A 13,445-nucleotide genomic window follows, 5' to 3' on the forward strand; every position below is an offset into this window, starting at 1 on the left:
CCCAGAAGTTTTATTAGAAACATTCTTCAAAACATTGCACTTCTATACTTTTGAGGAGGCTCTGATGGAATGAATGGAACATGATCTATTTTCTTTTACATATCTAACATGATCTACTGAAATCCACTTTTGTACTCTTAGAATGTGTTGGATTGATTGAAATTGGGTCAATATTGCTGAAGAACATGAGTAGGACTTGTCATATATGGTACTTCTATCTTATGATCTTGTTTTATTTATGTATCAGGCAATACTTCTTCTTTAAATTATGTTATGTGTGAAAGTCTGAATTACAATTTAGAATTATTTCACTTTTGTATGATGTTAGCTTTGACTCTACTCTGAATATATGAATGATTTTATATGTGATATATCTTTCTCAGTTGTTTTGTCTAACTATTTATCCAAAACGATTACTGTTAAATGTTTAACTTCTTATTTCAGTTGAATGATCTTTATTACCAATTGTTGTAGGAGATTATTGTAGATCACAATTGTATTTAATTCTCGAGTATATTTATAGCTAAATAGTGTTAAACTAAGATATATGCATGTGTTTATTAGTTAGATTAGATTACATTTAGCTCAATCATTTTCCCATTAGATCATATATAACCCCACCAACACTATCAAAATATTTTCTGGGAAACTGGTTCCATTATCCCCAGTCAGAGCCACCACACCAAACGGAAAAGAAGATTCTAGCCAAGGTCTAGACTTGGTGGTTTTCCCCCATGTTGTCGCAATGATTTTCGAGGCTTAAACATTTTGGTGCTAGAAGGAGCGCCTAACTATGAATGCCAAGTAAATTCAAATCAATAGGTCATTCTAAGAGTAAAACTCCCTCACCATCTCCTCCAACTTCTCGATCACATTCTAAATCTCCAAATCCTAAGCGAGAAGTTGTAAAGAAACCCTTAGAATCCACTACTATGATCTCAAAGAAGTCAGATCAATATTCTTCTATAAAAACCCATGAAGTCTAGTCTTTGATCCATAAGCTGCAGGGGATTTCAATATCTCAAGAAGAATCTGGGTTATCCCAAGCTAGTGTTTCTTCTCAGTTTCCTTCCTCTCAAAAGTTAACTAGATCACAAAGCAAAAAATTTAGGATCACCCCATTTGAATTCCCTCTACCAAACCGAAGGAGAGCTAAGAAAACACAATCTAAATCCCATAGTGTGGTTCTTTCATCATCGCTTAAAACACCCTCATTCATTCCATCCACTTTATCACAAAATCGACCATCTGCCTCACAAGTCCAAATCGCGGTTTACACTGGTACTGGAGCACAAGCCTCCTCTACCCAATCACCTTCAACTACTGGAACATATTCCTCTACACAGATACCTAGAATGGCTCAAAGACCATTGACAAATCTGCGAGCTTTTCAGATGGTGGGACCCTGACATCTATTGCCTGCCCATCCAGAAAACTGATTGCCAAAGTTCAATCATGATGATGGCCTACCAGTTGAAGAACACATAAACTTTATGTTGTCTACAAATCTCAATGAAGTAGTAGAACAAGATGTTGTTGTAATATTATTCCCTTATACCTTACAAGCATTAGTAGGATCATGGTATTTTTCATTACCATCTGGTTCCATTAATAGTTGGGATGCCTTTCAAGAACAATTCCTAACCAAGTTTGGAGATGACCGACCAAAAACTACTCTTATTAATGATCTCCTCAAAATTGAAAGCTAAACCTAGAGAACCCATTTAGGACTTCAATTCATGTTTTAATAAGTTATTAAATAAAATCCCAATGACATCCAAGCCTAGTGATGAAGTCCAAAATGAATGGTACATTTCTTCTCTTCCCTCAAACACAACCACTTTTGTCGATAGAGCTGCCAAACCAAATTTAGCAGAAAACATGAAAGAAGCCATATCTATAGAAAAATGCATTTTACCCTTAGATAAGAAGAATGCATTAAAAGAATGAAAATCCAAGAAAGTAACTTTTAGGGATGAATCCAAGAAAAAAGCACCTAAAGATCCTTTTGATCTTGAAGGTCTACAAAAGGTCCTTAAATCCATGTCCAATGAAATGGTTTATATCAAGAAACAGGTAGCAGAGACTTCCTCAAGGAAACCTTTCTGACCAAACAAAAGAAACCCTACCTCTAATCCTAAGCCTCCAAGTACCATATATGATGTGCAGTCAAATGTGAAGGAAGAAGTGTCAACAGGTGAAGAACAAATAGATGATGAAGAGGTGGTTGAGTTACAGGGAATGTGGGATTTTATCCTTCCCAATGAAGAAGCACAAGAAGCATTACCTATCGCAACCAAGAGAGAAGCCTTGTTAATTTGCCATAAAAAAATCCACAGCAGAAGGCATCAACTCTAGCTCCCAAGGACAAAGATATAGGTAAGAAATCTTCATCTAAATCCACTCAAACCACTCCTCCTCAAACAAATTCTTCACCTTCAGCTAAAACCCTTCTAGTCTCTGATGAAATGGAATACAACATCGTTATAGATATGAAAAATACTAGGGTGAACATCACATTCCATGAGCTTAGCAAGTTAAAACATCAACATAAGATATTGCTCAAAGAACTAAAAGCAATCCCTACTTCTCCTCTTCCCGCTACTGTAATCTTGCAAACTGCTCAAGAAATGGGAAGGCCTCCTACTACCTCATTAGAAAGAAGTGGTCCTACTGATATTGGTATAATAGGAGGAAGATCCAAATCCCATACTCCTCCATTTTTTTTTACTTTTGAAGTTTTCAACAAAAATCTACACAACTATTTAGTTGATTCTAGAACTTCATCCAACATTCTACCAAGAATAGTGTTATCAAGAAATCTAGTGTCTATTCAGAGATGCTAGTCCCACTAAGACGGGTAGCTATCTTAGAAACAAACAAATTAAAGTCACTTGTTTTTCCTTTACGAGAGAGAGATGAGAAAGAAGCAGAGAGTACCAACCTCAGTCTTCCGCTTGACTCTTTGCTTGTTTCCTTTCCCCTTTGACAGAATCTCGCCACTGCTTCCTTACTTGTCCAGCTTCAAAGAGCACCTGTAGATTCACAGCAGCATAATACCATTGAATCATAGAGATCTTTCACTGTAAACAATATAAGATGAGATATATATTGACCATATAAATGCATATAACAACACAATGTTCAGAGATACACAAGAATATGGAGGAAAACTCAAATAGCTTTATTAGCAAAAGTTGTAGAAGAGAGGATTACAAGCACTTGGTCTAACCCAGCACCATCCTCCCAGCTTGAAAGCCCTCTTCACCTCACACAAAGCAAGATCACCCAACAATGTCTTCAAAGAGAAACCAGCAGCACCTCTTTGCAAATTACCAAATTCCAACCCCTAGATCTCTTGGATGAGGGATCCATTTATAGATATTTGCAAGGGGTTGAGTCAGCTTCTGGGATTTTTATTAGTGTCATCCCTCTGATAGTTCATAGTTCCACATGGAGATTTTAGATCTCTTACTCATCCCTAGGTGAACTCAGAGAGGCAACTGTCAAATGAGCAGTTTCTAGAAGATTCTCTGGGTTTCCACCAAGAAAACCACTTGTGCCATTTGTCTGCTCTCACTCATTGCACCCTATAGAATGGCTTTCCATTATGCATCGCACTTTTTTCATGTGGCAGGTGAGATGCATCACACCTTTAGCACTGGGTAGTCTATATGGTCCTGCTTTGACCAATTCTGAGTAGTTTTTCATGGAGAACTTCTGGGAGATGATGTAATCAGCTGACCTTGCTCCTTTAGGGTATGAAACAACAATTTTAGGGACTTAGAAGCCCTTGGTTTATGGACATATGTGATTGGGGTTGCAGTGCCCAAATATGTCTATAACAGTTGCCACCTAAAGCATGAGGTCGTAAATCTTTTGATGTCGGGTGAAATGCTTTATAATGAGGATCCAAGGTTTTTTGCACTAGAAGGTGACCTGTAATAAGATACAATACAATACATTATCTTCATAATATTTTCATGATCTAGCTGAGGCGGGCATTCCCATGCTCAGCTTGATAAATTCATTTTCATGTACATAGGATAGACAACCATTTGTGTGCAGACTGATGATTCTGGTAGAGCCATCATCCCTTAGTTTGGATGATTATCCGTGCAACAATGATGTACATTTGATGTCTTTATTTTCTTGATTATATCGCAGCCCAGATGGATGAAACTAGATCCGGGGTCTTCAAAACTCATTCAATCTTCGCTCGAAAGTACAAGTCGATCCATGTGAAAAGATGTTCTGATGTCAAACATGGAAGGACATCGCCTTATTACCAGCCAATGATGTAAGCTGTTAACAGACGTGAGAGGAATCACCGATGATGATGATGACCCTCAAGGTACTACAGTACAATTCATGTGGTGTGAATATATGAGTTGATGTCGAACGCCATGCAAAATCTTTCGGTCGAAGGCCATTAGTGTAAACTTGTCATCGGAAGTGAGAAACTTTTCATTGAGGCATGCAATCTTCAAAGTACTGGAAGGGTTGTCCCTAGGTCAGCTTCTTGGATAATGAGCTGATGTCGACAAGAAGTGACATGTCTTAGAAGGGCATTAATGGATCCCTCATCTACGACACGGAATGGAGCAAATGATTTTGTAGAGGTGAAAACGATCTGATGATACAAGGTTCAGGATGGCGGTCATGAAAGAATGAAGCGTGAAGGTATTGTAGTGGATGAGACACAAGCTGGGTAGGTGAATTCTCTGAGCGACTTCTCTTAAACATATCAGCAACACTGAAATGGATTGGTATCATTAACCCCAAAAGTGGATGGTACGCTGGACCAATGGTGATATGACCAGTGAACGAAATAACCCAACCTGACTCAATCATGGTGATGGAGTGAAAGTGTCATGTTCAAGAGTGACCTGCTACCAATAAATTTTCTTCAAGTTTTCTTCCCAATTTTCCCCAGTCATTTCTAACCAATACCTCTTTATTTTTGTCAAGCTTGAGGAGGATAACATATGCTTGTTCTATAATTTGCCCTTCGGGTAAACCCGTCGCTATGTTTTAATGAGCCTAGCAACAGTGAAACTCGCTCTTGTCTGAATGGAAAATTTTGTCGCTATTGTTTTAACGAGTTTAAGGACAAGGATAACTCAGTCCTTTTCACTTTTAGAGAGTCTGAAAAGAGATGGAAAGAAGACTCCAATATTCCTTTTTCGTAACATAATCCCTTAAGTCCGAGAAAGTATAAAACAATGTGAAAGGGATGACTTTTCGATAGTTTTAACGAGCGAAACAAGACAAATGCTCGATATTTTTGTGTAATAATCCCTTACGTCCAAAAATATTAAAATCTAGAGGAGGGATAGCACTTCCAATCACTTTAATGAGCTGGAGAGGCCAATCGCTCGACAATCTTTTCATATTTTATGAGTCAGATGAAAAGATCTTAAAGGAGACTCGTTTTTTGAGGAACGAGTGATGTTTTCAGATAGCAGCTGGTTCCAGGTAAGATTTGGAACTTTCCAATCACGACAGTGTAAAGAGGTGGCTAATAGGATCACTTTTCAAAGTTGTTCTTCAAAAGGGGTAAACAATCAAATGGAGGTGAATGATCGGCAACAACAGAGTGGGGGTGATGGTAAGAACACGACCAAGGCTCAAAGGCTGATGATAATACATTCACAATGGTTATTTACCAGAGATGCGTTCATTTTTTAATGAGCTTAAACTCTGGTGGAACATATGCTCATTGCTAGGTTTAATTTTTAACGAGCTTGAACTTTGCGTAAAACTTCTTGTGCCAGTCGTATAATAAGGATGTCTCATCGATAGGTTCATTATTTAGGGAGCTTGCACCATTCGGAATTATGTTCTCACTCCTTTTCTTATGTAAGCTAGGAATGACCAATCCTACAAGTTTAAAGGGTTAAAAACCTACAAACTAAGAAAATAAATGGTCGCTTTTCACTTTCACGCAAAAATTTTGCATGCCCCCAGGTATAGTGAAGTAGAGTTTCCTAGGCTACCCCTCAATTTACAGACAAAACACTTGTTCTATCGGGAAAGGCATACCTTTCCAGGTTACCCTTCAATTTGCAGAAAAAACATTTTTTCTATCAAGAAAGGCCTACCTTCTAACAGAGGTATCTTATTCCGGTCTAATCCCATTTTCCTAAATGGACGGGTGTGTCAAACTAGTCGTATATCCTCTGCAGAAACCTACCCTATACCTGAAGTTTCCCTGCCGAAGCAGACCAGGGTACATGCCCCCTGGGTTTCAGTCACAACCACCGAATCACTCGCGCTCATCAAGTGGATGAACTGGAGACTGATGAGACATTCCTTGTGCAAAAAGACCTGTTAGGGATGGAATTTGAATATTAGCTGTGTGTGAACCAGGGAATGAAAGATGGTCTACGAGCTGGACCACTCTGCCTTCATACGGAAAAAAACATTACTCGAAAGAATGAGGAGACGATGGCTCCCATGCTATAACTGTAGTCATGCCCAAGGAGTAGATTGTAATCTAAAGGTCCTTGGACTACCATTATGTTCAGATAAACAGTTTTCCTTCTCAAAGTTATATGCAAACTTGGAAGGATCCATAACGGCCAACTGGTTCCTTTATCGAAGCCTGTCAGATTTCACATCTCAGGCAAAAGCAATCGCGAACCAAGCACTTTCCAAGTAGTCGAGGAAAGGATACTCACAGAAGCCCCTTCATCTATGATGGTACCAACCATGACCATTTTGTAAGTTTCCACTATAATTCGAAATGGCACATTAGATGGTAAACGGGGTCTGCCTAGTAGATTCCAATCGAAGGAAATGACTAGGTTTCTTGGAGGTGGGACCGAATAAATGGTCGGATACAAATCTGATGAATTTCCTTCCTGTGGTAAAGGAATGGGCAGATTGTCCCCATGTTCATCAGAGTCCATGTTTACGAAAAGAATTTGAACAGTGCCGTTCTCATTCTCTTCGGCGACTGTATCATCTGAAGGTAAACCTTTTGAAGTCAAGATGGGGTCGACTTCCATCTCAACCTGTTGACCTTGGTCCGATGTGGACTTAGAGGGTCTATCTTCAATGATAGGTGCTTCGACCGACACCAAAGGGGGGTCAGTCGGATTTTCAACTAGCGATGGATTCAGCAAGAGTTTCTTATACCCAGGAGGGAGTCGTTGTGGTGATACAGGATGAGTATCCAAGACTCTTTTAGCTTCATCTAGGAAGGGACAATAGTGGAGGGCATGGTCGCCTTCACACAGTCTGCAGGGAAATTTAGATTTTCCTTTGTGTCTGGTGACTTTTCTTCCACTAGTTGATGGTGTACCTTCAACATGATCGTCAAAGGTTGATGACACCGGATTGTGCAAGTGGGGAGACCAGTCTCTTAGAATCGATGGGATGCAAGGACAATCTTAGTGATAGTGGTCTCCTTTGCAGATGACACATGGAGATTTAGGTTTGGACAGTGTTGTGTGTGGATTTTCGTTAGACGATGCACAGTTGCCCCTTTTTCCATTGGCTCCTTCTTCTTCTTCTCCTCCCCCTTCTTCTTCTTCTCAGTTACTTGGTTTTTAGTTTTACTATCTTTACCAAGCGAAGAGGAAGAAGGAGAGGGAGAGACAAACGAAGTAGAAGGCTGGGGGGAAACTCTGGTATCATCTAGTTGCTGATTTGATTTTTCAGGAATCACAGTGCTTTGAGTGACAGAGGCCGAGAAAAGCCATACCGGCAAGCCAATTGTCAGTCCTAGAAGGGGCGATGTGGCCCTATGAGGTGCACCAACATCTCCCCAAGAGGAGAAAGGACTAGGACTTCCCCCAAGGGGAAATCCTCGGTTGGTGGACTCTAATTTCTCAACCTAAGACCAATGAGGGAACAGTGACGTTATTCTGATTAAAATAAATTTTAGACGCTTTGACACAACTTGCTTTTTCAATTTTTAAGAGTCGAGAAAAAGCTAAAGATGACTCTGATCACCTTCGATTTTTAATGAGCTTGAAGTGACAAGCGCTCAGATGGACCTTTTCCTTTAAGGAGTCTGAAAAGGAACGAAAGAGACTGCTCTGGAAATCTAAACAAAGGGAGTAAAAAACCAATCACAAAACTGCAAAATACGTTTTACGGCATGGCAATCAATCTTCCCGAACGCTGTGTTCAGTGCATTATGATCGATAGGGCGGCAGACATGACTTCCTAAGGATAAAGGATATAGCTTATTGTGGTCTCCCAATATATACTCGACGGTACGTGGGAGCACAAGTCTGTACTAGCACTTATCGTCTCAAAAAGGAGGAATCACCCAACCTATGATGAAAGCGACAATTACCAGGCTTTACAACGTTGGAATACGTCTCTAGCCTAGACTTCTAGATGTTTTGCGTTAGGTTCCAAAGTTTTTTTATGTTCATTAAATTTATTTTACAGTTGATATTTCTTAAGAAATTTGCCTTTCAGGTTCACTGCGTGATGTAGATATACAATTCCTAAAATGAAATATAAGATGATATATAGTTGTTTACTCTTCTTTTTGCAATGAAAATCCTAGCTACTAAGGAAAGAGAAATGAAATCCTTTCAACATAGAGCGGAGAGCACACAATAGATGCACTGTCCTAAATCAAAATCAACAAGCAGTCTAAATGCAAATGCACGTGAAAGTATTTGTTTTTCTCTTTCTTAATGTGTGAATGACAAAAATAATGCTAAATACAAATCTGAACTATTCCTTCTTTCAAAGCGACAGTACTAACAATTTTCTTTTCAAAAAACGAAAAAGAGACAAGACGACACTTTTACGATTTTGAATTGAAAACTGCTTTCGACACTTGAAATACTACTAATTCAGATCAAATACAAGAGTAACAGTATAATCGACTATCGAGAACAATGGGATTCTTTTCTTTGACTGAAAACAACACTTGCGACACTTCCAAATCAAAAGACGATAGTTCAATTAAGCGACTTCTTTGTAAAAGAGAACTGTAAATGGCGCACAATATATAAAAACATTCACAATTCTTTGTACAATAGAGGTTGGATGATGCAAAAAAGAGGGTTTCAACAGTGGTCTACTGATCACAGACAGAAAAACTCCTGAATAAAACTAAAGAGAGTGAAGAAAAAACCAAAATATGGAGGCATATCTAGTCTTGTCTGATCATCGCACCTGTAACACAGGGAAACAGGGATGCATCCCACCTACTATACACGGGAGGTGCGATGCATCTAGATTTCCTAAAGGAAAGGGTGGAATGGTCAAGGAACGAGACTTTAACTTGGTTTTTGGTCACAATTTGCAATTTAGTCCAGGGATTTAGGCCAAGCAAATGATAGTTAGTAACTAGAAAGTATATGGCTGATCTAATGAGGTTACTCAAGCTACCTCTAGGGCATTTAGGATGTTTGCAAGTCAATTGTTCAGTTCATAAACAAACTCGGAGATTGACTGAAGCAGCATTGATCTACTTTACACTTGCATAGCAAATGTAGTTCGAAGGCTAGTTGGCTTAACTTCATGCTCCGTCTGTGGTTTATGAATCAAACAAATAGAGACAAGCAATCAAACTAATCGCTCCCCAGCAGAGTCGCCATTTTGTTATCAAGAAATCTAGTGTCTATTCAGAGCTGCTAGTCCCAATAAGACGGGTAGCTATCTTAGAAACAAACAGATTAAAGTCACTTGTTTTTCCTTTATGAGAGGGAGATGAGAAAGAAGAAGAGAGTACCAACCTCAGTCTTCCGCTTGGCTCGTTGCTTGTTTCCTTTCCCCTTTGACAGAATCTCGCCACTGCTTCCTTACTTGTCTAGCTTCAAAGAACACCTGTAGATTCGCAGTAGCATAATACCATCAAATCATAGAGATATTTCATTGTAAACAATATAGGATGAGATATATATTGACCATATAAATGCATATAACAACACAATGTTCAGAGATACACAAAAATATGGAGGAAAACTCAAATAGCTTTATTAGTAAAAGTCGTAGAAGAGAGGATTACAACCACTTGGTCTGATCTAGCACCATCCTCATAGCTTGAAAGCCCTCTTCACCTCACACAAAGCAAGATCACCCAACAATGTCTTCAAAGAGAAACCAGCATCACCTCTTTCCAAATTAACAAATTCCAAACCCTAGATCTATTGGATGAGGGATACATTTATAGATATTTGCAGGGGGTGAGTCAGCTTCTGGGATTTTGATTAGTGTCATCTCTCTGATAGTTTTTAGTTCCACATGGAGATTTTAGATCTCTTACTCATCCCTGGGCGAACTCAAAGAGGCAAGTGTCAAATGAGCAGTTTCTAGAAGATTCTTTGGGTTTCCACCTTGCAAACTGCTTGTGCCATTTGTCTGCTCTCACTCATCGCACCCTATAGAAGGGATTTCTAGTATGCATCGCACCTTTTGCATGTGGCAGATGAGATGCGTCGCACTTTTAGGACTGGGCAGTCTGTATGGTCCTGCTTTGACCAATTCTAAGTAGTTTTTCATGGAGAACTTCTGGGAGATGATGTAATCAGATGACCTTGCTCCTTTAGGGTATGAAATAACACTTTTAGGGACTTAGAAGCCCTTGGTTTATGGACATATGTGATTGGGGTTACATCGCCCAAATATGTCTATAACAAACAGTGTGTGCGTAATTAAATGTGGAGCCCCAAAAATATGTTGTTCGCATTGTGCAGTTAGACCAATCCCATGTCAAAATTATAAGAGAAGTCAATCAAGTCACTATTAGACTCTCATCAAACTCGAAAGTGTGTCAACTCATACACATCCTTGTGGCTGATATCCCCAAATTCTATGGCATAATCCTCAACAGAGACTGGTCAAAAAATCTTCATGGCTATTTCGCAATCGATTGGTCCCAAATGTGGCTTCCCTATAATGGTAAGCCAAATGAAATAAGGGTTGACCGAGAGAAACATAGAAAGTATATCACCACAGAGTTAGACGGCGAAAAAGAACTAGTTGCATACAACAACAATATCATTTGAAATTACTCAGTGGAATCATTTCTAGGAATTTTAATGCAAATACGTCACCCTTCTTGGAAAATTATATTATATCACAAGTTGAAAATTATTCTCAATCAGATGCTTCTAAGTGTATAAATTTTGTAGATAATCTTGTAGTTAGCTCTTTATTTTGGAAATTATTTTTTGATGGCTGTAAATCTAATGATGGAGCCAAAGCAGGATGCATATTAGTTAGCCCAGAAAGGGAAACAATTATGTTAGCATACAGGATTGAATTTTATTGCACAAGCAACACTACCGAATATGAAGAATTGGTACAAGGGTTGTATAAAGCCATCGGCCTTAATATCAAATATCTTCAAGTATTTGGAGATTCTGAAATTGTGATAAAACAGGTAAGAAATACTATACACTGACTGTTTGGACATTTGAAACATTATCAATCATTAGTCCAGGACCTCACTTCTCATTTTACAACGTTTAATATTTCCCCTATCCCAAGAATCCAAAATCCAAGTGCCGGTCTTTTGGCTAATGTTGCATCCAAGCTCATTCCACCAGGAGATTATAGCCCCGATCACTTTTCTATTGAATTAATTTTTAGGCCTTCTATTCTCAACAATATCACCAATTGGTGAGTCTTTAATAATGATCTAGATATCATAATTTTTCTAACATCTAAAGGCTCTTACGATGACTAGATAATAGATGAAGATCAAAATGACAGCTAATTAAGCAAGAAAAAACTATGAATTCCACACCTAAGTCTGTGGTTAATATGGAAGACTTATATGATCTTAAGGACAGGTTCAAAAAACCCACTAACTCAAAAATTCAAAGCTCAACTTTGAGGCTTGAAATAGTTAATCTTGGAACTGACCTTAAACCTAAAAATATCAATCTAGGACTTGGTCTTACACTAGATGAAAAATTGGCCTTCATTCATTTGTTGAAGAAATACAAGAATGTCTTTGCTTGGAACTATGAAGATCTTAAGGCATATGGCACTTCCATTATTGAACATACCATTCTCATGATATCTGATCAAAAGTCGGTACAACAAAAGCTAAGAAATATCCAACCAAATTTAGAAGATCAGATCAAATTTGAATTGATTAAGCTGCTCAAAGCCAAAATATTTTCTCCTCCCAGACACTCAAGGTGGGTTTCCAACCTTTTTTTGGTCCGAAAAAAGAGTGGTGATATTCAAATATGTATAGACTTTCGTAATCTCAATAAATCTTGTCAGAAGGACAACTTCCCATTACCTCCTATGGAACAGATACTACAATTAGCTGCAGGCTCAGAACTAATATGTTTTCTGGATGGATTTTCAAGTTATAGTCATATTATTGTACATTTAGATGATTGACTAAAGACCACATTTCAGACCGAATGGGGAACATATGCTTACCAAAATATGCCATTTGGGTTAATCAATGTTCGTGCCACATTTCAGAGAGCCATGGACATAGCTTTCAAAGGTTTGGAGAATAAATCAGTGGTAATCTATTTAGATGATATAACTTTGTATTCAAAAGGGTGCATTAATCATTTAAAGGATTTAAAACAAATATTTGAGCGCTATTAGAGGTATGGAATTTCTCTCACTCCCAAGAAATCTTTCTTTGATTTATGTGAATGAAAGCTCCTTGGATTTATTGTATCCAAAGAAGGAATTCACATTGATCCTGATAGGATAAGAGAAATTTCTGAAATCCCTTTACCTCATAACAAGAAATCCATGGAATCCTTCCTAGGTTAGAGAAATTTTGTCAAAATATTTGTCCTTGACGTTTCACAAATTGTGTTACCTCTCCGAACTATGATTAAGAAGATTTATCTTTTTAAATGGGGACATACTGAGCATGAAGCCCTTGATCTGATTAAACAAGTAATCATAAATGCTCCCTCTTTAGCAACCCCGAATCTTTCTAATCATTTCATTTTATATACCTTTGCTTCCGAGAAATCATATGCAGCTATATTAACATAGGCCAATGATGACAAAGCCGAAGAACCAATTTATTTCTTTAGCTCCAATTTTCAAGTGGGTGAATTAACCTATTCAGATGTTGAGAAACAAGCTTTTGTTGTTTTCAAATCAATAAATCATTTCAGACCCTTTCCACTCAAAACTCACAACAAGGTAGTAGTCCCATTCTCTACAGTGAGAAATTTATTAATACAAAGAGATGTAGGTGAGGAAAGGTAAAATTGGGTAAAAACAGTGAAAGAATATGACATTGAGATCTGACTAGCCAAAACTATAAAAGGTCAAGGTTGTTGCAGAATGTTCATAGGAGCATCCAACTAACTAGCACTACATGATTGAGGTGATGATATACAAGTATATGAGGTAAGCCTCAATGACACTGAATCCAAATATGTTGATATCATATTTTATTTGAAAAATGGATATGCGCCTATGCAACTAAGTTACAAAATAAAAAGGCCTTTGAGGTTAAAATCTAAACA

The sequence above is a fragment of the Pinus tabuliformis genome, chromosome 3_2, assembly GCF_031772625.1.
Source record: "Pinus tabuliformis cultivar Carrire ecotype Pingquan chromosome 3_2, CPIR1, whole genome shotgun sequence".
NCBI lineage: Eukaryota > Viridiplantae > Streptophyta > Pinopsida > Pinales > Pinaceae > Pinus > Pinus tabuliformis.